The 27,378-nt window shown below is 38.5% G+C and overlaps 1 protein-coding gene and 1 long non-coding RNA gene across 9 annotated transcripts in view; one reads left to right on the plus strand and one right to left on the minus strand.

Annotated features, from left to right (window-relative positions):
• LOC120429837 (teneurin-a) overlaps positions 1-27,378 on the minus strand; it is a 463,678-nt gene that overhangs the window by 43,522 nt on the left and 392,778 nt on the right. The gene's annotated exons all lie outside the window — the stretch shown is intronic.
• The window catches only part of LOC120424820 (uncharacterized), a 100,906-nt gene that overhangs the window by 22,313 nt on the left and 51,215 nt on the right, over positions 1-27,378 (plus strand). The gene's annotated exons all lie outside the window — the stretch shown is intronic.

The following is a 27,378-nucleotide window of genomic DNA, read 5'->3' on the forward strand; positions in this document are numbered from 1 at the left end:
AAACACTGGGGTGGAAGGTGTGTGGGCCCGTATAGCGCCCCCCTGTCTATGGATCCCAATATGTGTGCACGGTCATCAACCCCCTGTTTCCGCACATCAACACACACAGCTGTCAGAGTGTCAGCGCACGGCAGCACGGCCGCAGTCCCTGTTCAGCAGTCATACAGTCTGGTGGCGTCTCGGCCACGCCGGGAGTCCTGACTCGTGGGAGCTTGGGTCTACACAATGGCGAATCCTGCCAGGAGAGCGTTGTTCTTGTTTTCGCTTGGCTCTAGTGTTTTTTCGTTTTCGGTGTACCCCCAGCGCGTTAAGTGACAGGTGAGTGAAGTAAAAAAGTCTGTGAGTTGATTTCCGGTTGTGGAGGAGGATCAGCCGGATGCTGCTCAGAATCGAAATTTTTGTTTGCCTGTCGCGCGGAGAGCGTGGACTTTTGGCTGAAATTTTTGATTTCTGCACCATTAGCATGGTTTATTTTGCTGTGGTTGAAGCGAGATAAAAGAGCGGGAGACTGAAAAAATCTGAACTGCGAGAAAAAGAAAGAAAATTTATGTTGACACTTTTGGAAGTGATGCCAGATTTTCAATATCTGTACAATAGATGTGATTTTGTCTGCAGATCCCAATTTAGTAATTTCATTGACTTTTGCTCATATTTTGAAAAAAAGTTTAGTCGTGCGTAACCACAACTTAAAGATTAAGAAAAAATCAAGAACAAGATGTTCCTTCTGCTTAGTAATTTAAGCTCTCGGTAACTAAATACCGCTAAATACAGAAGATTAAAATGTGGGCTGTGTAAAAAGCGGTCGAAGTTTTTTTTTCCTTTCTTTTTCGGGGAAAAGAAGGAAATGGCTTGTAAATGTCACTCATTCCAGAGGTAGAGATAGCTTGTGATTGTTCACTGGAAGGCCTGTGGAAGAGGAGGTTTGTGGATGTTCTATCATGCCTGGCGTAGACTGGCTTGTAATAATCTTCAGTAAGACCTGTGGGGGAAGGGTTTGTGAATGCATGTCTAAGCAACGATTCATCAACGGCTTGTGAGCTCTCACTGAAAGGCCCTTCCGGCTTGTGAACTCACTGAATAGGCCGCAACGATTCATCAACGGCTTGTGAGCTCTCACTGAAAGGCCCTTCCGGCTTGTGAACTCACTGAATAGGCAGCAACGATTCATCAACGGCTTGTGAGCTCTCACTGAAAGGCCCTTCCGGCTTGTGAACTCACTGAATAGGCCGCAACGATTCATCAACGGCTTGTGAGCCCTCACTGAAAGGCCCTTCCGGCTTGTGAACTCACTGAATAGGCCGCAACGATTCATCAACGGCTTGTGAGCTCTCACTGAAAGGCCCTTCCGGTTTGTGAACTCACTGAATAGGCCGCAACGATTTATCAACGGTTTGTGAGCTCTCACTGAAAGGCCCTTCCGGCTTGTGAACTCACTAAATAGGCCGCAACGATTTATCAACGGTTTGTGAGCTCTCACTGAAAGGCCCTTCCGGCTTGTGAACTCACTGAATAGGCCGCAACGATTCATCAACGGCTTGTGAGCTCTCACTGAAAGGCCCTTCCGGCTTGTGAACTCACTGAATAGGTCGCAACGATTCATCAACGGCTTGTGAGCTCTCACTGAAAGGCCCTTCCGGCTTGTGAACTCACTGAATAGGCCGCAACGATTCATCAACGGCTTGTGAGCTCTCACTGAAAGGCCCTTCCGGCTTGTGAACTCACTGAATAGGCCGCAACGATTCATCAACGGCTTGTGAGCTCTCACTGAAAGGCCCTTCCGGCTTGTGAACTCACTGAATAGGCCGCAACGATTCATCAACGGTTTGTGAGCTCTCACTGAAAGGCCCTTCCGGCTTGTGAACTCACTGAATAGGCCGCAACGATTTATCAACGGTTTGTGAGCTCTCACTGAAAGGCCCTTCCGGCTTGTGAACTCACTGAATAGGCCGCAACGATTTATCAACGGTTTGTGAGCTCTCACTGAAAGGCCCTTCCGGCTTGTGAACTCACTGAATAGGCCGCAACGATTCATCAACGGCTTGTGAGCTCTCACTGAAAGGCCCTTCCGGCTTGTGAACTCACTGAATAGGCCGCAACGATTCATCAACGGCTTGTGAGCTCTCACTGAAAGGCCCTTCCGGCTTGTGAACTCACTGAATAGGCCGCAACGATTCATCAACGGTTTGTGAGCTCTCACTGAAAGGCCCTTCCGGCTTGTGAACTCACTGAATAGGCCGCAACGATTCATCAACGGCTTGTGAGCTCTCACTGAAAGGCCCTTCCGGCTTGTGAACTCACTGAATAGGCCGCAACGATTCATCAACGGCTTGTGAGCTCTCACTGAAAGGCCCTTCCGGCTTGTGAACTCACTGAATAGGCCGCAACGATTCATCAACGGCTTGTGAGCTCTCACTGAAAGGCCCTTCCGGCTTGTGAACTCACTGAATAGGCCGCAACGATTTATCAACGGTTTGTGAGCTCTCACTGAAAGGCCCTTCCGGCTTGTGAACGTACTGAAAGGCCACAGCGACTGGCGAACACTCACTGAAAGGCCTGTCTGGCTTGTGAGCTCAACGGAAGACATCAACGGCTTGTGAGCTCTCACTGAAAGGCCCTTCTGGCTTGTGATCTCACTGAAAGGCCGCAACGACTGGTGAACACTCGCTGACTCATGCCTGGTAAAGGTAAGGAAAGAGTGGAAGTAGAAAAAGTGGGGAGGTACATTCACTAGTCATTAATAAAAATGTGTATGGCACCATAGCGAACAAGTGGAAGAAAGAGAGAAGAAAGAAATGGTTTTGTAAAAATGTGTTGGGAAATACAACAAAAGAAAGGATATTCGATAATAATCGAAATAAAAAACAATTCGCGAGCAGCGTCTTCCTTTTTTATCGGACGGTCGTCGTCGAGGCGTGTTCATCGTGGTGGCTGCAAGAGTGTGAAGAATCCTTGTCTCGATTCTAAAGCTTAGAGGAAAGTGCAAGTCAGTTTTCAGCTAGTAGGTGCCCTCAAATGAGAAGCACCGGCGTTGCTGTATTTTTTTCTAGAGAAGGGGGGAGATGTGTGGGCCCGTATAGCGCCCCCCTGTCTATGGATCCCAATATGTGTGCACGGTCATCAACCCCCTGTTTCCGCACATCAACACACACAGCTGTCAGAGTGTCAGCGCACGGCAGCACGGCCGCAGTCCCTGTTCAGCAGTCATACAGTCTGGTGGCGTCTCGGCCACGCCGGGAGTCCTGACTCGTGGGAGCTTGGGTCTACACAGAAGGTTCCTTGGAGTAGAAAGAGGTTTGGGTGCTCTCCCCATTCAAGCCTTCGGACTCCTAGGTTCGAGCAGAAACTTGCAATAGAGACCAGAAAAGACCCGGGAGTCGTTAATGTGGATGGTTTGATATGGATCTTTTCCGCTTTTTTCACTAACTGTAACTGCTGCACGAAAGAATGGCATGAAAATGCCAAATTTGAGAATTACTTGTGCAAATACCAGCGACCAAAATGTGCTCTTGGTTGCCCAGTAATCATAACCATAGCAGTAATCATTCCAAAATCATGTATGTGGAAGACCACTGGAATATTAAAATCTTATTTTCCACGGGCGCGGGAATACCTAAAAATAAAACCATGGCAATACCAAGTTTTGGTATTCAAGCAATGTTCAAAAATCCTGGAGACCTCAACTTGGTATTGAAATGGTTTTATTTTGTGGTATCACAGCAAAAAATCCGATGGTAAAATCGCATGCAAAAGCATGCACATCACCTTCGTCAAAATAAACACTTAATATTACACACTCCTTTACAGCTTTTGCAAACACAAAAAAAAGTTGCAACCGACGGGATTCACACCCAGCACCAACAGTAAGGACTGGCGCCTTAGCCCACTCGGCCATCAGACCGATGTAAAACTGTATGGATAAACGCATATATGAACTTGACATTTCGGTCAAGTAGGTTTCCCATACTGATGGGCTACATATCTCAGGGTGTAAAATCACATAAAATTGCACAAAATAATGCAATATTTATTTTACACTCAGGCCTTTAACACGCAGCTGGATTACTACTTTTTTAGCTGTGTGTTATTTTACCCTTGGAATAACATGGTTTGGTATTGTTGTGCCCTTCCACATACAAGTCTTTGGTACGATTTCATGGTATTTTACCTTCTATTACTGGGCAACCAAGGGCACATTTTGGTCTCTGTTATTTGCCCAAGTAATACCAAAATTTGGTATTCCCGTGTTATTTACCCCTGCTCGGGATCTTGTTTTATCATTTATTTGGATATAAGTTCGCATTATGGATGTCAAATCTGTGCAATTTGATGAATTCCAACATCAACTTTCATTTAAAGTTTGTTTGAACGCTGTAGTTGATGCCAAACAATTAAATTAAATAAAATTATAAGTTTACCAAAAATGCGAAACATTTCACTGAAATATTTCATAGGCGTCCGAAGGCAAAGCAGAAATTTGTGGTTTTGATTGCCTTAAATTCTTGCAAATTTTTATATAAAATGACGATTATTTTGATGTAAACAGCTTATTTGAGACCTAAAGAATGCCATTCACTAACATTTCAGTCCAAATATGTGCGATTCATAAGCAAAATCGAGTGTCCGGAATTCGAAGCAAAAGTGTCCGGATTTCGAAACAGCTTTTATCGGTGTCCGGGATTCGGAGCACAACAAATCATCCGAATTTCCAAATTCTGATAAAAGATTGTTAGAAAAGACATATTTTGCATGCATTCTCTTAAAACTGACTGCACCCAAAGGAAAAATATATCTCAAAATCTGCAACAGTGGATTTGCTGCAGAAAATGTCACATTTCGTCGCCATCGTGCTAACTTGTCGTACGTGCATTTTGGGCCAAATTGAGTTAATTATGCCATTTTGTGCAGCTCACAATGCCTCACCTTTTGACCTTCAAAGATCCCCAAAATTCGATTTCAATCCTGAGATATTCAACAAAAACCGAAAAAACTCCGTGCATTTTTGTCACTTTACATATGAAAGTAGTTTCAATCTTGTCGTGCTATCTTGTCACTCCATGAAAATTGATGTAAGTGCGACAAAATGCCAAAGGGATTTCAGGCCAGGAAAGTCAGGATGCGTTTGTCGCACGTACAAGCTAGACTACCGTAAACATTTGTAATTATAACTCGGGACTCCAGCAACCAACTTCAACCAAACTTCGGGACAATGCACAGAATGGTCAGCCAAACAAAACGTGTTTGTTATTGTTTACATTGCGTGCTCTCGTTTTTGTATGTTCAAGGTCAAACATTGAAACGCATTTTTCTCGGAACGTCAAAATGGCGGGTGCGACAAGATAGCACGACGACGTCGATTTTATAACATTTTTTGCAGTAAGCTCATAGCTCATTTTTGCCCGCGTGTAAACATTTCAGCGATCTGCAGTTCTCACCAACACATATAATGCTGGCCCGTCCCCGAGCAACACTCCAAAGAGAAGATTATGTTGGTGATCTTTCACTCATATTTCATCAAGCGTCTATGGCGCGGTGGTAGCGTGTCGGATCTATAACCAAGAAGTTGGTGGTTCAAACCTCGTACTGTTTAGGGGTTTTTTTTTGTGAAATACAACCAAAAAGCTGTCGGTTATGTCGATAATTGTCGGTAACGGGCAAAAATGTCATACCCCTATATCGCAAAAAATGCATGAGGACAGATTTCATGCAGATTCTGATATACTTTCATGCCGCCATGCATCACAATCATGCGTCCGCCGGTTGGGTGTGTGAATCTATGACATTTCCCCGAAACCCATATTACCGAAGGGACATTTCCCCGAATGCCACTTCCCCGAAAAGACACTTCTCCTAATAGTCATTTCCCCGAATTCCATTTACCCGAATTTTTCATTTCCCCTAATCGTCCACATCCCTGAATGCCATTTTCCCGAATGGGCCACAATCCCGAATGCCACTTACCCGATTAGTCATATCCCTGAATAGTCATTTCCCTGAATGCCATTTCCCCGAACGCGGTCAAGCGGAAATGCCCGGTGCCCCGGAGCGCGCGCGCTCCTGGGCACCGGGCATTTCCGCTTGACCGCGTTCTGGGAAAAAGCATTTTAATAGAAAAAAAATGATGACAATTTTTATCACATCAAACAACATATTTAAAGGTTCACCTTGAATGATCAACTTTCTTTTTGGCTTCATTCAGAACAGACGTAGCATTTTAGGGGGGATTCAATACAAATTCAAATACAATGAATATAGTTACAGACTTTTTTTTATACATATATTCTCAAAACAAATACTTTTTTTCTTATAGACATGATAATAATAATGCAATAGAAGTTTTGTTATTTTTTATTATTCAAAAAACATACCCTGCGATTTTCGTAGTACAGAACCCCGTACACACTGATCATTTTATTCACATTGCTGGTTTGGGATTTGGCGAAAAGTATAATCAACAAAAACTTTAAATAAAATTTGTACCAGCCTTATGTACCTATTTGTCCGATTTTTGGCAAAATTCGAAAAAAGACAAATTTCCTTGCAAATTTCTCAAAAACAACATCTAATTATGCGGTTGAATACAAATGTTAATTGAACAAAAAAAAAATCTAGTACAGTCCAGACTTGATTATCCGAAGGCTTCGGAAAAAATTCACTTCGGATAATCAAAACTTCGGATAATCGGATCACGAAAAAAAAATTTTTTTTGATGCCTAATTTTTTATTATCGAGCGTATGTCCCCTAAACTACGTTAAAGTGATTTAGAACTTTTAAATCCAAGGCCAATATGGCGGTGTTGAAATGCTGAAAAAAAGCATTTTATTATTTAATAGGCAATCAACTATTCAAATTTGACTAAAATGGGGTTGCAGTACTCAAATTTGATGTTTAAAACAAGAAAAAGAAAAAAAAAACGAAAACAAAATTGATTCGATTATTCGAAGTCCCATACAAATCCTTCGGATAATCGAAACTTCGGATAATCGAGGCTTCATATAATCGAGTCTGGACTGTAATTGGGTCCTAAAATTAAGCTTAAATTTGTGATATTATTGTTCACAACGATAAGGCTTATTTTTCTAAGTACAATGACCCTTTGAACGACCGCAAAGGATTTAAAATGGATTTTTAATTCGATTTTAAAAAATTTACTTCACGACCCTTCTTGGCAGAAAAGCTTCTACTTGACAGCTCGTTCCAAGGGGACCATAGTTGATCCATCGAAAAAATGTTGTCTTGTCAAAAAAAATTGTTATGCATAAAAATGAAAAAAAAAAACGTTATCAGAAATGGTTTCTTACCGTTGTTCATAAAAATTGACAAAGGGCTTTACTACCCAATTTACAACATTTAATCAACAGCATACCCGAAAAAGCTGTTTGTTCGGTAAAATTGAGAAAGAAAATAGCTGTTAGTCATGGAAAAAGGCTTTAGCGAAAATGATGATTAGGGGATATGAAAATTTAAATTTAAATAAACGGCAATTGGCGTATGTTTCACTTCGGGGAAATGGCATTCGGGGAAATGACCGATTAGGGGAAATGGCATTCGGGGATATAGCCGATTAGGGGAAATGATATTCGGGGAAATGGCATTCGGGGATGTGGCTGATTAGGGGAAGTGTTATTCGGGGATGTGGCCAATTAGGGGAAATGATTTTCGGGGAAATGGCATTCGGGGAAATGTCATTCGGGGAAATGAGCTAGACCCGGGTGTGTGTATGCTACATTCTGATGATATTTCTATTTTTGCCAGCTAATACAAAAATGATATGCTACTATGTGTCCGGATTTCGAATCAGGACATTATAAAGTTTACCAACTAATTCGTATAAAAGTTTTTATAACTCTGGCAATTCTATATAAAACTTATCTAAACTTAATTTTGCGAACTTTTAATTCAACTAAATGTCAATATATTACCATAGAATTGCTAAATAAACATTTTGGAGCGGGTATAACACTATTTTGGGGGTCTTTGTATCGATAGAATTGATTTTTAGTTGGAATTTCGTACCAACCCGGAATTACGTCGTCGGAAAATATGCCGGCATCCGAACCGGTCCACGATTAACTAGTCAACCTAAGTGGCATCGGAAAGGACATCAAATTTCCGATCTCTTGATACCCAAACATCTAGGAGATTTATGAAACCCACATTTTAAAATACAGATATATAATATTGCGTTTTGTATTTCATTTGGAAAACATATAATTTATAATACTTTGCTTTCATCATGAGATTTTTTGAATCATTTCACTTTCTTTTGTGCTGACGTTATAAATAAATTGAGTCGATGTCATGAATTGAAAGAAGTTCTACCATTCACAGCTAAAAAAGTAGTAATCCAGCTGCGTGTAAAAGGCCTGAGTGTAAAATAAATATTGCATTATTTTGTGCAATTTTATGTGATTTTACACCCTGAGATATGTAGCTCATCAGTATGGGAAACCTACTTGACCGAAATGTCAAGTTCATATATGCGTTTATCCATACAGTTTTTCATCGGTCTGATGGCCGAGTGGGCTAAGGCGCCAGTCCTTACTGTTGGTGCTGGGTGTGAATCCCGTCGGTTGCAACTTTTATTTTGACGAAGGTGATGTGCATGCTTTTGCATGTGATTTTACCATCGGATTTTTTGCTGTGTTGTTATATCCTTTAGTAAGAAACCCAGGTAGGATTTAATCGGGGGTTTCAGCCCATGAGTCACAATGAGACACTTTGATTTTTCTTCATTAAACTTTTCAAAATCCATGGCAATCTTACAAAACATGAAGTGGAAGTGATTTTTGGCACATTTATTGAGTTTTAACATTGTTTAACCAAAGATATAAAGTTATTAATTTATAAATTTATGGTAGTTATATAATTTAAATTCTTTTTAGTATAACTTTTGTCAACTGAAGTTTGAAGTAGGAAAAATTGCCTTTAAATGTCCAAGACTAGTCACCTGCAATGATAAAACACAAAAATATTAACATTCTAGCTAAATCATGTTGATTTTCGTAGAGTGTCTCATTGTTTCCCACCTGTCTCATTGTTCCTGCCAAGTGCGTCTACAATGAGACGGTTCAATAACTCTGGCTGCAGAGGTCGGATCGATCTCATTTTTTGGTCAATGTTAGAAAGATTTAATAGAAACAAAATGCATTAAAAAGGTCATTATAAAATGCTAATGAAAAAATGACAAAAATCATTGAAAGTTGAAATCCAAAGGTGTCTCATTGATGACTACTCTACCCTACACAGCAAGAATCCGATGGTAAAATCGCATGCAAAAGCATGCACATCACCTTCGTCAAAATAAACACTTAATATTACACACTGCATGTAAAATTTTTGCAAACACAAAAAAAAAGTTGCATCCGACCGACGCTTTAGCCCACTTGGCCATCAGACCGATGCAAGGCTATAAGGATAAACGCATATAACGTCATGATTCGAATTCCCGGACGCTTCGAAACCCGGACACTTCATCTTGTTTCATCAATTATTTGGATATAAGTTCGCATTATAAATGTCAAAACTGTGTTATTTGATGAATTCCAACATCAACTTTCATTTAAAGTTTGTTTGAACGCTGTAGTTAATGCCAAAACAATAAAATATAAGTTTACTAAAAATGCGAAACATTTCACTTGAAATATTTCATATGCGTTCGAAGCACCGGGAAGGCAAAGCAGAAATTTATGGTTTTGATTTCCATAAATTCTAGCAAATTTTTATATAAACTATCGATTGTTTTGATGTTAATAGCTTATTTGAGACCTAAAGAATGCCATTCACTAACATTTCAGTCCAAATTTGTGCGATTCATAAGTAAAATCGAGTGTCCGGAATTCGAAGCATAAGTGTCCGGATTTCGAATCAGCTTTTATCAGTGTCCGGAATTCGAAGCACAACAAGTCATTTTATTTTTAGTCGATGGGGAACCCACGATGATCACCGAAGATCCTGAACCGAACGTACCGTTACCAGACGCCACAACCACCCCTCTCCCAGATGTTGGTCCTTTCACGCTGTACTACCAGAATGTACGTGGTTTGCGAACTAAGACAAACACCCTCTAGAAAGCGCTTAGCTCATGCGATTACGATGTGATCGCCTTCACAGAAACCTGGCTTCGTGACGACATTTTAGACTCTGAGCTATCTCTTGACTACAGTTTCTACCGTAAAGACCGTAACCAAAACACGAGCGACTTGCAACGTGGGGGCGGCGTGTTGATTGCCATAAAAAACTCGGATCTCATACACTGCAAACCTGTTGTTCTACCCGACTGTGAAACCCTGGAACAAGTCGTTGTACGAGTTACCCTACCCTCTCACTCAAGTTACATTTGCTGCACCTACATTCGGCCAGGATCTTCGCCTGACGTTTATTGAAAGCACTCCGCTTCCGTCCAGAAAATCTGTGATATGGCGAGTAGTTCGGATACCATCGTAGTTGTAGGCGATTACAATCTGCCTCACCTCAACTGGTCTTTCGATTTGGACATCAACGGATACCTGCCAACAAACGCATCTGCTGAGCAAGAAATTGCTTTCGTAGAGTCTATGCTTGCAACAGGGATACAGCAAATCTTCAACCTGCCGAACTGCAACCGAAGACTTCTGGACCTGGTGTTTGTAAGTGATGCACGTACTGTTGGTCTCATTGAGCCACTCACACCAATTTTTAAACTTGACCCGCATCACCGACCATGTGTTTTAATATTTGACGACGCTGTGACACCTGTACCAGAATCTACCGAAAGCTTAACATACGACTTCACTCGTTGTGACTTTGAAGCGGTTAACCTAGCACTTTCACAAATTAACTGGACTGGCATACTTGCTCACTGCTCACTGGATGAAGCAGTTTCCCGTTTTTACGATGCACTATTCGACGTTATCCAACTCCACACGCCGCTGAGACGACTACATCCTCCATCGAACCGTAAGCCTTGGTGGAACGCTACACTTCGAAATCTACGAAACCGACTCAGGAAAGCAAGGACCCGACTCCACAAGCAACGCTGTCAACCAAATATAGTAGAAGTGCGTGAATTGGAAGAGTTCTACGAATCCCAACAAAATGCAGCTTTTAGTGAGTACATTCATCGCATCGAAACAGACGTTAAGCAAAACCCTCGCTCTTTCTGGACATTCCTGAAGAGTAGAAAAAAAGGTAGTGGGATTCCAACTGAAATCTCGAACGGATGCGTAGAGGCGAACTCTGTGGAAGAGCAAGCCAGCTTATTTGCTGACTTTTTCAGCGGGGTTTACTCTAACTCTCTTCCTGCACCGTGCAATGAAGTTGTAGATCACATACCAACTCATGATTTGCATCTGCCAGTAGTACATTTCTCGATAGAAGATGTATGAGGAGCCCTTGATGATGTTGATGTTACTAAAGGTCCCGGCCCGGACAGTATCCATCCATCTTTCTTGAAAAACTGTGCGGTTTCTCTCGCTCTTCCCACAACTATCATTTTCAACCGCTCGCTCGCAGAATCCACATTTCCCATCGCAAAGCCTTCGTCAAAGTAAGATGCACTTCCTCTCATCTCCTCGCAATTCCTTCCGGAGTCCCGCAAGACAGCGTGGTTGGACCCTTACTTTTCATTTTGTTCGTGAACGACCTGTGCAGTGTCCTCGAGTCGGACAAGCTGATGTACGCAGACGACCTGAAAGTGTTCCGATCAGTTAGCTCGCCTCTCGACAGCTGTGCACTCCAGCAAGACATCGATCGCCTGTTACGCTGGCCAACGGAATGGAGGTCAACGTACAAAAATGCAAAATCATAAGCTTCACGCGCAAACGAACACCTCTCTTGAGTAGCTACAGGATGGGCCAAAACGAACTTGAACGGGTGAACACTATCAAGGACCTGGGTGTGACGATCGACAGCAAAGCGTGCTTCAACGAACATATTGCACTGACAACAGCGAAAGCTTTTGCCACCCTTGGATTTCTTCGTCGAAATGCAGCTGACTTTGTGGATCTGTTCGCGCTTAAAACAATCTATTGTTCGCTAGTTCGGAGTCAACTACGCCGTCCAAGTATGGGCACCTTACTACGCCGTGCAAGCTGAAAGGATCGAGCGGATTCAGCGAGCTTTCACCAGATTTGCTGTGCGACGTCTGCCATGGGTGCGGCCTCAAGGACTCTCCTCGTACGATGACAACTGTGAGCGGCTTAAACTCCCTGCGCTGGCATCACGACGAGTTCTACTACAGCGAATTTATGTATTCGACTTGTTGTCGTGCAATATTGACTGCCCTACCCTTCGCGATAAAATCACCCTACACATCCCAGCTCGTAATCTGCGCAACCCTGCTCCGTTTCTTGAAGTTCCTGGCCATCGTACGAACTACGGTTATTATAGTCCCCTTAGTGCTTGCTGTCGAGTGTTTAATGATGTAGCAGATCTGTTTGTGTTTGGAATGTCAAAATGTGTATTTAGAACTAGGATTAAAAATTGGACATAAGCTGTAGTCTGTGCGGCGAGTGCCGAAGATGAAATAAATAAATAAATAAATTTATCAAAATTCTGATAAAAAATTGTTAGAAAAGACATATTTTGCATGCATTTTCTTGAAACTGACTGTTTATACTACATCCTTATGATATTTCTACATTTCCATTTATTACATGATTTTTTGCCAGCTATAACAAAAATGATATGCTACTAAGTGTCCGGATTTCGAATCATGACGTTATGAGCTTGACATTTCGGTCAAGTACATACTGATGGGCTACATGTTTCATGGGTGTAAAATCACATAAAATTGCATAAAATAATGCAATATTTATTTTACACCCAGGCCTTTTACACGCAGCTGGATTACTACTTTTTTAGCTGTGAGACAAACGTTAAAAAACCAAAAGAAATCGAAATGACCGAGGGGTTAATAGATGCCAAAAGCATGTTTAAAAAAAAACATTTTTTTCCAACTTTTATTTAATTTCAAGTCACAATTAAAGAAATATGGGAAGCAAGCCGCGCGCGCGTCGCTGCTCCGCGGATTTTTTCTTTCTCATTTTAATTTTTTAATATTTTTAGTGAAATTTTAGTTAAAAATGTAGATAGTCAAGGAAGTTGAGAGTCGGTTTTTGAATGCTGGATTGAAGTGGCGGAATATCAAATTGGTGGTGGAGAAAGTGTAGTTTCCAACTGGTGTGCGGCGTCTTTGGCGTTAGAATTACGGTGGCAGCTTTGGACACATCTTCGGTTTCCGGCTCGGAGTGTTTCTGGGGCTCAGGGTTTTTGTGCTGGAACACATACAGGTTCCATAAAAGTGGAAATTGTGATTTTGTGAATTAGAGCTTTTTGATGATGCTCTGCCCCAACGCAAGGAAAACAGAAAAAAAGGACCTCTACTAAGAAGCAGAACCCCTTAGAGGGGGTGACATTGGGTCAAATGAAACTCAAATGATGCTCCAATACAACGATATGGTAAAAACAAGACATCCAACAGTGTTTCTTGCTCGAGGGTATCGTATTGACACGCTACAATGTTTGAAGTGAAGACTTTAGACAGCTGCCAAAATAACAGGATTTGTTCTAGGAACGAGATTTTTTTTAGCGAAGTCTTCTTATGATGTCCCCTACACAACTCTTTAAACAGAATTTGAAAAGAATCTGAGAAATTGTATAATCCGTAAAAAATCACTTTGACCCCATCTCACCCCACTGACAGTAGTTATTTTTTGTAATCTCTTGGTTTTGGAATCACTAATATTTTTGGATAGTATATTTTCCAAGATAAAATTAATCAATTGGATAAATTACCCTTTTAAAAAATTTCTGATAGTTATGTATTTTGTCTAGATTTTTTGTAATATTATTTTTGTTTTGAATGCCAATATAAAATAAGTGTTTCCAAAATTAAGGCAGTTGTTTAAACCTTAGGCCTTGACAGCTGTTTCGAAGCTTTTGTCATCTAGCCCCCATTTCCATCAGTTTTTTTTTATTTTATTCCACGATCATCAAAATTTTGTTCTTTTTTATATTTTGGTATTTTGATTTTAATACAATTTCCTCCCAAAATAAACTTTTCCTATAAATATGCTGATTTTTAAACTTCTTTCTCCGAATTAAACAAGTAAGCTTCGAAACAACTTGTTAAGTACTTATTGATTTTGTTGATATTTGAACTATATTACTTGTTATACATTATATAACCCCTCATTGTTTTCACTATATTCATTATAAATATTATATCTCTATTGCCATAGGGGAGAGTGGGGAGACTTGATCCCCTTTTTTTGTATCGCACATAACTCTGTCAATTTCTCACAAAACTATGATCTTTTTGCATTAATTGAAAGCTTAAACATTCAACTATGTTTGGCTGATAAGGGTATTTCATCAGATAAACTCTTCGAATCATGCCAAGCGTTTTAAAAAAATATTTTAAACCGGCATTTTAAAAATGTTAGGGGTAACTTGATCCCCCTTTCAACATTTTGAAGAAATCTTAAGCAAAATGTTTCTTATTCATCCAAACTTTTAATTTTCTATAATTACAGCAATTTCACATAAAACCTGTACGTTTATGTTCAAAATATAACAAGTTTAGTATGTAAAATATTTAAAAACTTAAATTATTATTTTTTAGACCAAAATTAAGCATGTTTACAAAAGCTGGAAATTTTTGTTTACAAAACTTTTGAAAAAAGGTTCAAGCTGCAGTAAGTTATGTCCAACTATACTAAAGGAATCTATGTATGAAAACCCAGCCCAATTAATTAATCTTGAGGCTGATTCCAGTGACTGTAAAAATGCAGGGATCAAGTCTCCCTAAACGCACTTTTTTAAACAATTGATTGTAAAAATAGTATGACGATAAATTTAACGTCAAATGCGTAAGGGTTTTGGAGTTGATATGTTTCTCAAACAATTCATGTATAAAATATATTTTTTTGATTATTTTTGAGTGTTTTCTATGCATATCAAAAAAAGAAAAAAAGATCTCTTGGAAGTTTTTTGCAGCTCGTTTTAGAAAAATGTGTGTAACTCAATCTAATTTTTTTTAATTTTTTTTCTTTGTTTTCTACTATGAGTTTTAGTTAATTTCGCACAACTTTCTAGAACAAAGCTAATTGTTTTACCCACAGGCTGACGAGATACAGGCTTGGGATCAAGTGTCCCCGGGGATCAAATCTCCCCACTCTCCCCTACATTTCAAACGCCTAACATCCCCCCAAAAAATACTAAAAAGCAAAGTAATCCACTTTAACGACCCCCGGGTCTTTTGTGGTCTCTGTTGCAAGTTTCTGCTCATTTCTAGGCGTCCGAAGGTTATGTGTGGTGAGTCACCCAAAACCTCTTTTACGCAAATGGACCGACGTTTTACTTCCCCATCCGATAGAAGGCGTGGTCAGGCAAATCTCGTCTCGAAAAATGCCACCGGGTCCGTCTGGGATTGAACCCAGGCCATACTGGGGTTTAGAGGCTACCACGCTAACCACTAAACCACCGGACCCGGCCCAAAAAATACTAACCCTCCTCAAAAAAAAAAAAATATTTTATGGCTAGATGAGGGAGTCGTGGATCGCCTGGCCCAAGTCACATAAATGTTATTGTCTTTTTAATCATATCAAACAAACTCGGGTTCAAATCCTTGGCTCCCCGGCCCGTCTGCTTCGGATTTCGGACACTTCTGCTTCGAATTTCGGACACTCGTTTTTGTTTATGAATCGCACAAATTCGGTCTGAAATGTTAATGAATGGCGTTCTTTAGGTCTTAAATTAACTGTTAACATCACATCTATCGTTTTTTTTTCTATATAAAAATATACTAAATTCTAAGGACATCAAAACCATAAATTTCTGTTTTGCTTTCCCGGTGCTTCGGACGCCTATGAAATATTTCAGTGAAATGTTTCTGATTTTTGGTAAACTTGTATTTTTATTTAATTTTATTCGCAGTTTTGACATTTATTATGCGAACTTATATTCAAATTATTGATAAAACAAGATGAAGTGTTCGGGTTTCGAAGCGTCCGGGAATTGACAGCATGACGTTATAAAACAAAAACTGAGCAGTAACCCAGTCAAATCAATCCGAATTCTGAAACGGAATCTAATTAGAATCGTATACAAATTCCGTTTCAAACGCAACAACCGGTTCGAACACGGAACCGGTTGTTGCGTTTGAAACGGAATTTGTATACGATTCTAATTAGATTCCGTTTCAGAATTCGGATTGATTCGACTGGGAATGGTCCGAGAGAATCATGAGTTGCATTGTTAATTAGATTTTGGTAAACCGCCGTTAATTTTCTTGAAATATTTCGAACTGTCAAAAATTCACCAAAGCATTTACCACATTGATCATACAAAAAAGCTGTGGTAGAAAAGTGTCCTCCGCGATCCACCGCGATCAATTTTTGACAGTTCAAGACAATTTACCGCGGTTAGCCAAATTCAAATTAACAATGTAACCATGCAACTATGGCCTCGAGTCTAAAGAAGAATGGTTCCGCTTTCGGACATACCGAATAACGCTCGAGATAGCCGAGAGAATCGAGTTATCGAATTCATTTCCAATAAAAAAAAACTTCACCCGTCTAAAACAACAAGTGTCGACAGCTGGATTCAAACCAGTTACCTCTAACAGACTTTTTTAATGAATTAACGCCACTGTTTGTATAAATGTCCCATATGCATTTTCATCACTTTTGATTTAAGGGGTTACATACATGTACAAAATCACAAAATTTTATATTACAAAATATTTGTTGAATCCACTCAAGAGATGATTCTCAATCACTCCTGAAAGTTTCATGAAGATATTTCATGATTAAACTGAGTATGTATCAGACGATTTAAGCTGAAAAATTTGCCATACGCAAAGCGGACTTTCAAACTTTGTTAGCGTTTTTCACGAAACACCGAGATGATATCCGGGTGCCACGATATCTCGAGATGGGATGGACCAAATTGGCTGAAATTTTAGGTGAAGACTCTCAAGATGTATCCGATGTGCATGACGAAACCAGATTTTTAAATTTTGCTCTTTAAAAAATAAAAAAAAACAAAAACTGACTGATTTTTAATATGAAAAACACAAAAATATTTTTATCTTTTTATTAAATAAAAATTTTCAAAATCCGGCTTCGTCATGCACACGGATTGGTTTAACGAGTCTTCACCTAGATTTTGAACCGATTTGTTCACGACAGTGTTGAAATGCCCTGAAAACAGAATTCAAAAAAAAAAGTGGAAGTGTGTGCTCATACACTCAACCCCCGGTGGTTGGTCACTTTTTCGTTTGACACTTTTTTAGTTTGTACCCCGTTGGTTGGACAAAGTCAAAATAAAAAGTGACGAACTGTTTGTTCTAGAAATCTGGAGGAAATCCAGTTTTTTCGCGAAACCAAACGAAATTTTGTACAACGTAATATTAAAATAATCCCAAATTAAAAGTTGCCGTTATGAGAATCATTGACTCGATCATCGATGCGCAGAACAAATTTTGACGGATGATAGTATATTTGCCCTGCTCAGAAGAACAATTTTAAAGTTGAGAAAAACTTCACTCCAGTGGCAGTTAGAGAATCTGGAGCTTATTAGAGAACGGCCATCTCATACCAAAAGTAGGTACCGCCCGGTCGGAAAATAATCTGGTGAATTTGAGTGTCTGGCGCAGGCGGACGTTTGTCGTGCAGTTCAGACACACTTGGCACACTTCTTTTAGCCAGGCTTTGCGTGACGCCCGACGAATCTGGCGAAAATCTGGCGGAATAACACACAGCTGTCTGGCACAAAAACCAATCGGTTCAATCGGTTGAACCGTGCACGACCGGTTTGTTGCATATTCGCCAGAATTCTGGCAACATTCTTGGGCCAGTCGGGGGGAAAATCTGCCAGACGTCTTGCGCAGCTAAGTGCAGCGCCCAAGACAAAACGCCCGCCAGGCGCCCCCCATTTCCGTCTGGGCGATCGAAGCACGCGAACTGTCAAACGGAGGAACCAATCTATAATAAACTCCAGGTTCTCTAGTTGCAGTGACTTTTATTTATAGATAACATTAGGCCATGTATACTTTCGTTTCACCCAAAGCTTTATTGCGAATCCTTATGCTGCTCTGTCACTTTGTAGCGTTTCATAAAATAAACATCTAACAATGCATTAACGATTTTGTCTTCCCCCCTTTCTTTAGCCTTTATGATGTATCATGTTACCAACAAGATTATGTTTACCAACGTGTGGGAAGAGAAGGTTGGGAAAATATATCAACAAAATTCCTCACTCGTTTACCAACATCATCTATCGGGCGAGCTAAAACCTCGTAAAATACCATCGAGAAATAAGTTATTCCATGAGTGGGAAGACCACAAGAAAAAATTGTTTAATTTTAGGTACCGCCGATATTCTGTGTTTGGCGATTTCGTACAATTCAATAAACATGATTAATCTTACATTACTATTTTTTCATCACATAGTTATGTGTATTGCACTGCCCTTGTTCGCATAAATTTCTCATATTCAAGGGCGTCCCCAGTCCCCCAATTTTAACCTTCACCCTTGGTGAGATAAGTTGCCCTCCCATTTGCTTCCCCATACTCAGTCAGAACTCGGCGCTGCTGCGTCATATTCATTTTCATCACTTATGAGTTAAGGATGCAAGTTGGTTTAAAATTATGTGCTCTTTCAGAAGAGCAAAAAATATCCAGTACATTGTTCTACAAAACTTGAGGAAATCCAGTTTTATTTTCGCAAAAACTTAACACGTAGCCTTATGTATGGGACAAACTATCCCCGCGATTTCTCAGCTTTCTGTTTTTCCATATGGGGCATCAATGCGAACAGGGGAAGTGTAGCCTACTTAAGAAGCTGACCTAATGTCTACCTACAAATGATCTTTAAATAAAACTTAATATACTCAGTACTCGATAGGGTTGCCAGATATTTAATCTTTTGGACTTATTGAATATGTATTAAGATTACGCATCCAACGATACGTCGCATGATTAATCCGGACATCGTATCCATCGAAATATCTGAGATCCAGATTCAAAAGAGTGTATTGACAACACTTAAGTGACAATAACTTTTCATAGGGTTATCAGATCTTCGATGTTTTAGGCTCATTTGAAAGGTCTTTCAATTATCTAACTAACGACCTGTCACATGATGGGCCCATTTTCATCGTTTTCATCGAAATATCTGAGAGCCGGCTTCAAACGAGTGAATAAGTAACACTTAAGAGCTCATAACTTTTGGGTTGTCAAATCTTCAATGTTTTGTTCTCTTTTGAAAGGTCTTTTGATTATCAATCTAACTAGGGGTCACACGAGAGACCCGGGCAACGTATTCATCAAAATATCTGAGATCCGGCCTATAAAAAGTGTGTATAAATAACACTTAAGGTGCAAATAACTTTTGATAGGGTTGTCAGATTTCAAATTATTTTGTTGGAAAGGTCTTTTGAATAACTTTCTAAAAATGTATGACATGGTGGGTTTTTTACAGTCTTCCGGGCTTTTGTTAAAATTGTTTTTTTTTGCATAACTTTTGAAGTACCTTTCTAAACTTCATAATATTAACTAGGGTCTTACGGGATCTCAAGACGGATCGAATGAGACCAAAACGGTCCAAATCGGTTCAGCAAGTCCGGAATTTGATTCTGAGTCGATAGGTATACGTGAAAGATTTTATAGTCTTTCCTGAGTATTACTTCCTTAAAGGTGAGCAAGGCAAAAATCTAAATATATTTTATTTCAAAGGGTGAGAAAATTTCACATAAATTTCACATTTTAACATGAAAAACGTTACTTAATCCACCGCCGTAGGGTGGTTGATGGCTTCCTCATAATAACATAGTATTGTTTTTGGTAAAATACAAATGTTCAACCTACAAATACAAAACCGATTTTCAATCTTATAGTACCTATCTTTTGAAAGGCCTTTTAATTATCTAACAAACTGTGATCTGAACTCCAGAAGTTGTATAAATAACACTTAAGTGCTCATAACTTATGATAGGTTTATCAGATCTTCGATGTTCATTTGAAAGGTATTTCAATTACCTAACTAACGATGGGTTGCATGATGGACCCGGACACCATTTTTATCGAAATATCAGGGATCCGGCCTTCAAAATGTATATAAATAACACTTAAATGCTAACAACTTTTGATAGGGTTATCAGATCTTTTTGGCTCGTTGAATAAGTCTTTTAAATACCTTTCGAAAAATGTATCATATGACAAAAATCACCCTTTTTACGATCTTCCGTACTTTTGTAAAAAAGGTTTTTTTAGCATACCTATTGAAGTACTTTACTAAACTTCATAATTTTAAATAAGGACTTATGGGACCCCAAACACACACACATACATTTGTTCAGTATTTGATTCTAAGTCGATATGTATACGTGAAGGTGGGTCTACGAGGTCTATTTAAGAAGTTAATTTTTCGAGTGATTTTATAGCCTTTCATCAGTAAGGTGAGGAAGGTAAAAACGGATTAATATTTTTAGAATAGTTTCGATCGTAGCTCTTAACGATGCACATTACCAGAGCTTTATACATACATTTTAGTATCTTAAAAAATAAGGGGGTCTATCGATATAATGTTTGATTCATCCTCTAGAGCACTGACCACAAATTTATGTACATCAAAGTTTGATTATTTTCACAATCGGGTTGTTGAAGGATTTGCTCCGTATGTTTGATAATTTATTATAACTAGACAACAACTTCCTTGATTGCTGTGTGCACCCTTAAAACACTAATTATACGTAATTATAATCTTTGCAAGGCCATATCTCAGCAACCAAAGGTCGATTCAAAAATGTCCAAAAACGAACATTGTAGAGAATTTTCTCAGCTGGAAACATAAAAAAAGGTGCAGGTGGTTAGGTTGCACATGACCAGTATGACAAAGAACTTTGCAAAAAGCTCTCGAAATAAATTCTTTTTTTTAAATGAAATTAAAAACAGTTACAACAATCCACCCGCTTATATGCCCTTCAAAAAAGTTGCTTCAGTTTTAGGAATAACATTGTTTCTTGAATGGGTCAATAATTTCTAAATAACGGGACAACTGTCAATCGATAAATTGTGATTAATTAGAACTTAACTACAGTCGACTCTCTGGCTGTCGATCTTCTCGATATCAATATTGCTCTAGATGTCAATAAATTTTTCAGTTCCGTCAAGTTGCAGTTTGATTATTCGTTCTATAATACCTCCCGCTCTGGACGGTCTCTTCAATATCGACAACGATAGAGTTCACTGTATTATTAAGTTTCTTAAACCTGTTCATCACACCATAATTTCAAGCATTGTGGATGAATTATCTCTATATTTTTAAAGCACAACTGTTTCTTGAAAAAATGGTGGCCCTGAAAAAGGCCATTTGCGTTTCAGCTTCGTGTCAACTTCGAGGTAGTGTACAAGGTCATAACCTTCGTCGGAATTGTTGGCCAACACTCTGTGTACCAGCAGTTGGGCGGTGGTCAAAATTTCGTAGGAGGACATGGTCGACCCGGTTCTCCGGCCAACTTTCCCTCAGGGCACTGGCCACTCCAGGCTGTGACCAATCCTGTAAAAATGGCCATTTTCATTACCAGTTTCAAAAACCATGAATCTTGATACTCATATTGCCCCAAGTCGTATGGTTCGATAAATGTCCCCGGGAGTACATTTCCCTCAGGGCACTGGCCTTGTACTTAAACAACACCGGAACAATCATGGAAGTAGCAATTCAAATGGTGAAAACCATACGCTACTGGTTTAATAAACAAACAAACAAACAATCTAGAGAACTGCTCATTACCGAACACATAATTACAGTTCTAGTACCTCTCGGTATTCCTCCTTGGTGCCTCATATTCATATTGTACTGTTATCCAAAATAGCAGCATGGTTTTATCATATCTATAGGTTAGCATCAGGGCTGTGGAGTCGGAGTCGGAGTCGGAGCCGGAGTCGGTGGAGTCGGGTCTTTTTGGGGACCTGGAGTCGGAGTCATCAAAACTCGAACAGCTGGAGTCGGAGTCGGAGCCGGAGTCAGCTGAATTTTATGAGCTGGAGTCGGAGTCGGAGTCGGAGCCGGAAATTTCTGATAACCCGGAGTCGGAGTCGGAGTTATCTAAAATTCAACATATTTTTTTTACTTGTTCAGTATTTGTTATAATGCAGGTTTCACAGAACTTCTTATATTTTTAAGTTTTTTGTAAGTTATCATTTTTTAAATTTTATTCAGAAGATTTATTAGATGCCATTATGTTTTTTTGAGCATTTTTATTGTGGTTGGAATGCTCTTATTGTGTTATTTCACTTTGATTACTATATGATACCCTGTTAATCCTCTCTTACCCAAATTTGTAGTATCATAAAAAATTAAATTAATTAAAAAATAATAGACAATATTGGTTTTGTACTCAGAAATATTCAATTGAGTCTTGACTGCATCCTTTTGCCTGAACCCTTTCAATTCAAACTTGACCAAAGTGTCGATCCTTAGGCAAGCTATTTTGATATCGTTGCAAATTATTGTTGAACAAATATATCAGATAGATATCAGAACCAAAAAGGACTTAATAAAAAATGTATAAATAAAATGATAGGATTTTAATTTATTTTTCAAATATTATTCAACCAGTAATAATTTTCTCATAATGTATATGTCCCAAGCCAATATGACGGAAGGTGATAATCATTGCAAACCAATATACAGCAGTTCCATATGAAAGTTAAAGAAAAAAATAAAACTGCTTCGATTTGGCTCAAAATTATTCTGGGGGTTCCTTGGCCAAAATAATTAGACTCGTATTTTTTTGTTTGGCCATTAGGGTGGCCTACGCCGTGTTAGGGTGGTCTGAAAATGGCCATTTTCGTCGATTTTCACAAAATCCACTTTTTTCCAAAAATTCAACCGATTATAGCTGTCTAGGGCGCAAATGAAAGATGATAAGTTTGACTTCCAAGAAAAAATCATGTGGAGTTTCAAAAATCTGCCTAACATTTGGAAAAGTCTTATGAAAACATCAAATGCCGTTTTGACGGTGTCTGGACCAAATAGCCTGTATCTGAAAATATTTTTAACGGATTCCTCGGACAATTTTACATAACATATCAAAAATTGGGCGAGGTTCATTAACAGGATTCAGAGATATGATTTTTTGATAATAAAATCCGGGTTTTTCGACGCGCCGCGCGCGAAAACGGGAGATTGACGAAATCGGCAAAAAATCAACTTTTTTACTAAAACTGCGATAACTCGAACATTTCAGCGATGACCTATACATGTTAGGGTACCAAAATTTTCGTAATTGAAATACGCAACTTTTGGTACCCTAACAACTAAATAAAAATCAATGGAGCTTAAAAAATAGTTTCGTTTAAAGTTGTTATTTAAAAACCAAGGTGACTTTGATTGTCACTGTGCTTCTTATAAATATCAGCCTAAAAGTGAGAAAATTAAATATATATGATATTTAAATCGATCATTAAGGCTAGGTTACTTTTAATGATTCATTACAAAAAAAAATGTCAGATAAATATTTAATTTTTTTAGCTTTTAATAAAATAAGTGTAAATTTTAGGTTATGTTAATGAGTCCAAATTTACTTTCAAAATTATTCTTCTTAAAATGTCTTCAAAACTGGAAATATTTTTGATACTGTTCAGTAGGCCGTCCCAAAAAAATGAAAAGTTGTCAAATCTTCGGTGCTCACACCTAGAATGATAGAATAGGATGTCAGGAACAATGTTTTCATACAACAAAAAATTCCCAAAAATGGTTTACAACTCGCGCGCGGAGCTTGAATGAAAAAAGTGCATTTTTCGAGTATTTTTCAGAAATGCGAGTAACAATCATACTAAAGTCATTCAAATTTGGTCGCCTTGGGCTTCAAGTTATAGTTTAATGTCCCCTGAACAATTTTCTGTACAGACATAGTCCATAAAAGCTTGTGTTTGGGCATGGCAGGGCGTTTTAGGGAGAAAAAAATGTATTTTTTGCCGAAAAATTTCAAAAATCGCTCCCCAAAACGAGCCAAAAAATTGTGCAGCCAAAACTAATGCATTCAGCTTATAGGAAATTTTACGGAGATCATTTTGCTTTTTTTAACATTCATTTTATGTCCACGCAAAGCTGAGATATTTGCATTTTAGTGAACAAAAAGTGACGAATTTTCAAAATTCTTGGTATATAAGCGTTTTTAGCATAAAACATTGGCTACTATGATTACAAACGGGAAGACATATATTTTGGATATTTTTATTTTGCTCGCTCAAAAACGATATTTGTTAATAACATTTCATGAAAAAACATGAGATTTTTTCACAATGTGACGTAAACGACAAATAATCATAAATCAAAAGTAATTTTATTAAAGTTCATATCTCCAAGCTGTGAGCGTGATTTTTTACATATGTACATTCGAATGGAACAAATTCATTTATAAAAAACTTATTTTTTCAAAAAGAGTTACCCATTAGAGCTTTATTTGTTCATATCAAGATTTGACAACTTTTCATTTTTTTGGGACGGCCTACTGTCCAGACTCGATTATTATAAGCCTCGATTATCCTAAGTTCGATTTGTATGGGCTTTGGATAATCGAATCACGTTCTTAAAAAAATATTTTCGTTCTGCCATTCGAGTTCTGCGACCCCATTTTAATAAAATTTGAATAGTAAATTGCCTATTAAATATCAAAATGCATTTTTTTTAAATATGTTATCACCGCCATTTTGGACGCCATCTTGAATTTAAAAATTCTAAATCACTTTACTGCCCATGATCGCATAAATGTCCCATATGCATTTTCGTCACTTTTGAGTTATTGGTGCAGTTTGGTTCAAAATCGTGTGCTCTTTCAAAAGAGCCTATAACATCCAGTACTTTGTTCTAGAAATCAGGAGGAAATCCAGTTTATTCGTGAAAACTTAACACGTAGCCTTATGTATGGGACAAACTTGTTAAGCGTTTTTCTCAGCTTGCTGTTTTTGCATATGGGACATTTATGCGAACATGGGCAGTTTAGCGTAGTTAAGTGGTCATACTTGAGCCCGACAATTAAAAATAAGACCGAATAAGAATATCCGAAGTGAAATTTTTCCGAGGCCTTCGGATAATCGAGTCTGAACTGTATCTGGTTTAATAACGTATACAACTTGTAACCTACAATTTTTTTTCCGTTTTGTGATTCGAACTTATTTTTCTTGAGAAAAACTTGACACTTAGAGAGTATTCAAATAATCCTATTTATCAATGTTTTCAAAATAATAATTAACGATTTTTTTAAATATTAAAAAATATGTGGAGTCGGAGTCGGAGTCGGAGCCAACAATTTGTTGAAAGCTGGAGTCGGAGTCGCAGGCGGCTAAAGTTTGTAGGCCGGAGTTGGAGTCGGAGTCGGTTGGAGCTGAAAGCCGGAGCCGGAGTCGGAGTCGGCTAAACTTAGAAAACTGGAGTCGGAATCGGAGTCGCTTGAAATATGACCCGACTCCGCAGCCCTGGTTAGCATAGTCCAAATCCGACTTTCTCAAAATCAACAGCATTTGCACATAAATATTAACAGCTCAAATTTTACTTAATATGAGTCAATGCCACTGAGATCAGGAAAAACAGTGCATTAAAAATTACCCAATAAATATTCATTAAGCAAAAAATAGAATGTTTAAAGTATTGATTATCTCAAAATCGTTAAAATTATTAAAAATAATTCATCTTACAGAACACCAGGTAGTAATTATTGATCAGCATATTCATTTCTGCCGTTTAGTGATTCTTATGTAAATTGGCCGCGGAATACGATGGTGAGGTCAAATTTAAAAAATAAACAGGGCTGTTTTGAGGTACGGCCATTTAAAGTTTTTAATTGCGCAATACAGGTTGAAACAATATTTTAATCCAAATTTTGATCACGGAAATGGATTCTACGTCCAATTTCCTACAAAATTGAGGCTAAGACCGACACTCTAATATTTGTGATTCCTGAGTTTTCGTTGTTTGAAGATAGGGGTTTCGCTCAAAAATCGCCAAAAAGACGATTTTTTGGGAGGGTACAAAAATGGAGGGGGTGGTCCGATTTGGATGAAATTCGGGATTTTTGCATGTTTTGATAGTCTCAACAGCTCTGCCAAATTTGAGCAGAATCGGAGATGGTAATTTTCAAATTTGCATATTTTTCTGGCACACTTCAGGTGGAATGACTCATATATAACAAAAATCAACGGTTTTGCTCGAACGCGAATCAACGTCAGATCGAGCTCCTTGTTGCGTTGGGTTCGTATAAGTCCAAGGAAGGTTCTTACGCCAAAAAGTTACAACTTTGGCCACTCTGAAACCGATTCCGGAAAATCTGCAGATTGTATCGGAAAAGTAACGTAAAATCAAATATTGATCACAGGAGGCTGAATAACCAAAAAAGTTAAAAACTTCAACAAACGAAAAAAGGCAGAACGAAGTTTGTCGGGTAATGCTTGTAATGATTATAAATAAAGTGATATAAGCAAAATCTCTGGCAACAGCAGTGCCTGTTTATATAGGCTTGGCTTGTCAACCTGTCAAATAAAAGGCTACATGAACCTTGCGGCGAAAAAAGCATCATGAAAAAGACGCCATGTACGTTTGGCCACGAAAAGCGAATCATAACAAAGCTTCCGCTCCTTTTCCATCGTGTACATTTGGCGAAGAAAAGCGAATCATATCAAAACTTCCTATCAAATGACAGCAGGTTGATGTACACGTTTGTGATTTCAAAACGAGTCATGTTTATTTTTCTTAAATATAATGACTAAAATAAAGTTTTCTTAAATATGAATTATCAAAAAGCGATAAAATTAACGTTTTCCATCGTTTAATGATGTTAAACTTTCGAATGCGTTTTTCTCAAAACGCATGGTTTGTACATGATGCCTATGGGAAAGATCTTTGGACCTGAACAACATTTTCGAAAAGTCCACAAAAGTCCATATTAACACTAAATTGCTCATAAACTTTGATAATGTGTCAGAATTCAATATTTTACCTCATCGAATAAGTCTTTTCATTAACCATCCGAGGTGTGTCGGATCTCGAACATCAATTTCATCTAAATCTTTTAAATCCCATAGATAGCTGAAGCGGTTGATTAAAAAATATATTGCTGAACAGATATCGCTAAAAAAAGAATACCTCGCAGTACTGCCGGCACTGCTCATGGATAAAATACTATGACTTTCATTCATTCATATTCATGCTGCGAACCGCTATTGCTTTTTTAAAAATAGATTCCAGCTCTTTTTGCCCTACTTTGCTGTTAATCATAACGCACTCAATCAAGTAAAATATTTTCATAAGAATTAACATATGTTGAGAATAAATCATCACCAGTCTGTCCATGTTGTTTCAACTTGAGTGCTGATGCGTACACCGTACTGATGAAG

This window comes from Culex pipiens, chromosome 1 (assembly GCF_016801865.2).
Source record: "Culex pipiens pallens isolate TS chromosome 1, TS_CPP_V2, whole genome shotgun sequence".
NCBI lineage: Eukaryota > Metazoa > Arthropoda > Insecta > Diptera > Culicidae > Culex > Culex pipiens.